The sequence below is a fragment of the Gouania willdenowi genome, unplaced genomic scaffold (assembly GCF_900634775.1).
Source record: "Gouania willdenowi unplaced genomic scaffold, fGouWil2.1 scaffold_181_arrow_ctg1, whole genome shotgun sequence".
Classification (NCBI taxonomy): domain Eukaryota; kingdom Metazoa; phylum Chordata; class Actinopteri; order Blenniiformes; family Gobiesocidae; genus Gouania; species Gouania willdenowi.
Window position 1 is genome coordinate 30,904 of NW_021144932.1, and position 5,754 is coordinate 36,657.

Below are 5,754 nucleotides of genomic sequence, written 5' to 3' on the forward strand. Positions count from 1 at the left end.
ACTAAAGCACTGATTCTGGCCTTATTCTAAACCAGGGGTTCTCAACTCGTCTCAAATCGCGACCCACTTTTTTTAATTTTTTTTTTTAATTCAACCAACCAAATGTAGTTTTTTTCAAAGATAGCTGTTGAAAACACGCATACATAATTTTTAGAAAAACATAAATCTATATATTTGCAACATGCTTTTCACTGCATGTCTGTCAAAAGAAAAGTTTCTTTCAAAATAAAAGACAAGTCACACATGACAGACATTACATTTTTTGTTGGCTTTTTTTGGCCAGCTTTCCACAACCCACTTTTGGGTCCCGACCCACCAGTTGAGAATAACTGTTCTAAACATTTTAATATTATTATTATTCATTCATATTTTTTTAATCTGAATTATGGCAGTTATCTTTGATCTGATCCTGCTTCTTGATCTAATGAACAAATTCCTTTTTTTGAACTGGCACATGTGATTTCTTTAATCATGTGTCATCACTATGAAACAGCAGACAGTGCTCTATAAATCAGCTCTATGTTTACATGTGCTCTATAAATCAGCTCTATGTTTACATGGTGAAGTGTACGTCTGAACATATGAAGAGCTGTTTGGGTGAAATGCACTTACCTGTAATTAAACTTTAGATTTACACCGTCTGAGGAGCCATAAAACTACATGACAGCAGGTCAGAGGTCAAAGAGGGTTCAGACAAAACAAAAAGTGACGATGATGCTCCACACATCGCCCTTTGTTGTATCCCTTTATGCCCAGAGGTGTAAACAGTACTGATGTAGGTGTAACACAGGTAGAAAAACACACCCATTAGTTTAAGTCAATAAAAGAATATTTATTTTATTAGTTTTATTTGTATATGTCAGTAAAGATTAAATGTCCTATTGCACTTGAATGCATCACTCAGTTCACATGACCCCACGCAGAGGATACAGAGTCTTCAACAGCCAATCAGAGGCTACGCAGGTCACGTCCAGCCTGTCAGCTCAGAAGTGATGCGCATGCGTGTTGTTCTCCTGGTCTTTTCCATACTCGGACGCCAGAGTTTAGCAGCTACGCAGCGGAGGAAAAAAAGACGGAAAGAGGAGAAAATACGTGAGTTAAACGGAGAGAGAGTCAGTGCATTTACCTACTGGAAGCTAGCTGATACTTAGCATTAAAGAGAGCTAGCTGATACTTAGCATTAAAGAGAGCTAGCTGATACCTAGCATTAAAGAGAGCTAGCTGATACTTAGCATTAAAGAGAGCTAGCTGATACTTAGCATTAAAGAGAGCTAGCTGATACTTAGCATTAAAGAGAGCTAGCTGATACTTAGCATTAAAGAGAGCTAGCTGATACTTAGCATTAAAGAGAGCTAGCTGATACTTAGCATTACAGAGGGCTAGCTGATACTTAGCATTAACGGCCATGCTAGCTCTGTATCTCACAGGCTAAAGCCACGTGCCTTCACTGCAGCAGTCGTTATGACAACGTGTTATAAAGACAGATTAACGGTGAGAAACATGGCTCTGTGGCTGCTCTGGTGCTATTTTTCTGTTGTTCTTTGTGCTAAAAGGAAGTAGTAGTTCTATAAAAATCTTTAGGATGAACTGAGATAAATAATGATGCAGTGTTTTACACATGTATATACTGAGTTTATTATTGTATGCTGATGTATATATATATATTAAAAAGTGTTAAAGTTATAAAAAGTATTTTAGAGTGAAATTATATTTTATAAATGCAAAGTGTTGAATGACTTTATTTTAGCTCAACTGTGAGTTTAAGTATGTTAAAGGGTGAGTGTGGTGTGGTTCCTCTCACACTAGTAGGCCTATAGTGTGGGAGACATTAATTATACTACTTTAATACCTCTGAACTACATTTTTATACTGTTTTATGTATATATGTTATTCTGATTTTGATATGGTTATGATATTTTGAATGTAAATGGTTACTTAGCATAATTATTACTGGAATGCTGTTCACATAAGCAGCTAGATTTGAGTATTTGAATGTTGTACAACAAAACCTGAAGATTTATTATGTTATATAATTGTAGATTTATGTGTGGAGTCTGATGCATTTTTGACATTTACACTTTAATGATGCATCAGAGTTGATTTTAATAGATATGACCTTATTTTTAGGTCAGGTTTTTTGAGTGGACGAGAAAGTCCAAGGACCAGGAAGAGATCCTGGTTGAAAACTGATGGTGAGTAGGAACCTGGAAGAGAAGACACCTACACGTACACACTCACACATACAGTATATACACATCACCCTTCAAAGAAACTTTAAGAACAGCTGCACCTGCAACTATTTTCATTTTTTAAGGCCCAATGGACAATTCCTATTTTAGTTTGTTTAGTGTGCACACTTTTATTTTAGTTTTGGTATCTGAATCATTGTAATAATACATGAGTTGCTACTCAACAGTTATTCCTTGTTTGACTCATTATTGCTGCTCATCCATAGAGCTCCTAACCAATCTGGGTTTGCTGATAACTAGTCCAACTTGATATTACACTGTAATAACTTTTGTCATCCATAAATTGGGTTACATTGGCTATTCAAGTAGAAGTACCGTTACTTGATTAAAATTGTATTCAAGTAAGTCATACATGAAGTACTGAAATACAAATAAAAAGTAGCTCAATTCATTCCACTTGCATACAGTAAACATCACATGTATAAACATAAAAAAGAAGAGACTAAATCTTGCACAATTAGAACAAAGGCGTCTGTATAAAATAAAAGCTTTGTCACAATGTACAATTTTTTTTTAAAACAAAATAACAGCTATGAATTCAATTCAAAGCAAAAACTATTCTCAGGCTTTATAACTACATTTATAAGCAATAAAAGTGTGAAAATAACAAATATTCAACACTGTTTTGACGACATACATTACGTTTAATCTGGTTGGTCGATTTAATTGTTGCCTGTTCATTTCATTTTTTGTAGTTTCACTATATACATTGATCATTTTAGAACAAAAAAAATCATAATTTACTCGGTAACGGTTGGTGAAGAAATGTAAGGAATTACTGATTTATAAATATAGTCATAAACGTACCCATAAATGTAACTCATTTACAGTAACGCGAGTACTTGTAATCCATTACTTTCACCTCTGTTTATGCCTTAATTACCATGACTCAACAAAGTGTCGTCTTTAAAACCAAAAGGTTGTCAGATCTTTTACAATATTTGTGCATTTTTGTATTGTTGTGTCTATACACGGAGGGAGGAGCTAAAGAAGAATATCTGTTATTGTTTGTCAGGCCAACAGTAAAATGTGTTCTATCAAGACTCACTTTATAAAAAGATCATATTTGCTCTCAGGCTTTCAAAGTGTACTCTTATCAAACTCAGGTTATCATCAATTCCTGATTCAAAGCTAATATGATCTCAACCCTGTTATGAGTTGTTGTTTTACTCCTTTTAAATAGTAAAAGGACACGAGAGGTTGGTAAGATCCTTTCTTCACTAAATATGGACTCACTAGCAACATCTAGTGGACACATTCTGTAACTACACATGTCACAGATAATTGTGGCCATTACATTTTAAAATGACCAATTTACACGTCAGATTATCCATGTTCAATCATAACTCAATTATGATTCAGTGACCAGCATTTTTTACACTTACAATTAAATTATGATTGTTTTTGTATCCCCTGAAAGTCAATTATGATTCTCAATTAGTAAAGTTCAATTACAATTAATCACAAAGTGGTAAATTTACAGGCCTGTTATTTTGTATGTGTCTGTATGGTGTTGTTTTAGCATCATTACATTTACATTTTAGTTCATTGATTAGAATATCTTATGTAAACTTAGGGCAAGAGTTGGAATTTAACAATAAACTCTTAATGTTATTACTGTATATCCTAACCCTTCTAACCATTACCACCTGTATGGTGTGAAGACTCACTCACAGGTAGCGGGAAAACCTAATATTAAACATATTTGGATAATTATTAACTACATACAGTATGTGTAAGACATGGATCTGCAACATTATTCCCCAGTTTTGTGTTTAATTAAATTATAACTTACATTTTTTATAGAAATACAATTAGTCAATTTTCTGAAGTCAATTCCAATTCAATTATGATTACAACAGCAACATATTATTTTTCAATTACAATTAATGATAATTACACCATAACTGTAATTAATTATCAATTACAATTATAATTATTGACCCCGTGACCCTGAAAAAAGTGGGTCAGAAAATGGATGGACCATCGAGAGAGTTTTTTTTTTTAATAATTGTTTTTTTTCGATTGTTATTTTTGTAATTGTTGGGTGTAATAATCAAAATTGTAATCGAATTTCAAATAATTGAGCAGCCCTACTCCAAAAGTGTCATAATTTAGTGAACGACACTTAATGACAGCCTTCATAACACCTTATTAATGCTAATGAGAGCATGGGGTGCTGGATCAGCAGCAGCCAGGGTGGGCTCATGGTAGGGGGAAGAAGTGTGAGGGGGGTCTCCATCTAGGGAGACTAGGACCAGGACTGCAAACATAAGGGTTACCTGTGCTGCTCCAGCATTTAGACAGAGCCACAGGGCTGTAAAACAGTGTCAGACAGTCTCCAACAAACTAAAAGCAGCCTACGACCAACAACAGGACAGTCTGAAATGAAAACTTAACAGACAAGCTGAGACAAGTTCAACATAAGACACTAACACAGACTCTGATTGTTACAGCGGTGCATCCTGGGAGCTCACGTCCCATATCAGAGGAGATCTGGTGGTGCCTACAGCCAACACACCTGAGGAGGTGGGATGGAAGAGCAGCAGCTCCAGCCTGCCAAGTCCTGGATGCAGGGTGAGGTCTGGACTGCTGAGCTGCTCCTGGTCAGGATCACATAAACACCACAGCTTCACCTGAATACACACACAAAAGGAGAAAAGTGGTGTTCTTAAAGTGTCATTATTATAAAGGCATTAACAGATTGTATTCAATCTGTTTTTAAATGTTGAAGCCACATTATTTTATTTTTTTTACATCAGTGCTTTACAACATTGGGGTCAGGACCCTGGATTTTAAATGGGGTCACCTGAAATGTCTAGTATTTGATAAAAATAAAATAATTACTGATTAAAACACAAATTTTGAACATTAATGAATTATTATTGTTTTTGAATATAAAACAAAACGATCTTAAACAACTGTATTCTATCAATAAATATGAATCTATCCATGCATCCATCCATTTTCAGACCCACTTTGTCCTATTTCAGAATTGCGGGGCATTATAAATATTAATATAAAAATTAAATGCAGTTTTAAAAAATCTAAATCTGAGCTGGTAAAACGTGTCACCAATCCTGACTGCTCTGTATTTGCAACAAACATGATGGAAAACGAATTCTAGAAAGAAAAAAAAGTCTTTCGGGTCACCAGAGACTCATATCAAAATGAGGTCACGACCCAAAAAAGGCTGGGAACCACTGTTTTAATAAAACAATACCCTATGGTAGTGTGAAGAGAAAATATAAAGACTTTGTAGATGGTGGGATGTGAAGTTTACGTAAGCTCAATGATGAAACCAAACTGCTGAGCTGAAATCTAAAATCAGCACATTCCTGTCAGTCAGGACACAAAATTCCCACAAGAAGCCGTTGAAAAATCTAAATGCAAACACTTGGTTTGGTTTCAAAGAAACGTGTAGGATAAAAATCAATAAAGTAACAAATCTGAGGGAGCGACTCAGTGTTTCATCTGCAGAGCATGTTGCTAGGAGACGTTCATC

The 5,754-nt window shown here is 34.9% G+C and overlaps 1 long non-coding RNA gene across 1 annotated transcript; it reads left to right on the forward strand.

The window, feature by feature from the left end:
* The first annotated feature begins 1,028 nt into the window (after positions 1 to 1,028).
* Positions 1,029 to 4,766, forward strand: LOC114458778 (uncharacterized). The gene is made up of 3 exons (XR_003673145.1): positions 1,029 to 1,092; positions 2,128 to 2,192; positions 4,706 to 4,766. It is a non-coding gene; the product is annotated as an uncharacterized LOC114458778 (long non-coding RNA).
* The last annotated feature ends 988 nt before the right edge of the window (positions 4,767 to 5,754 follow it).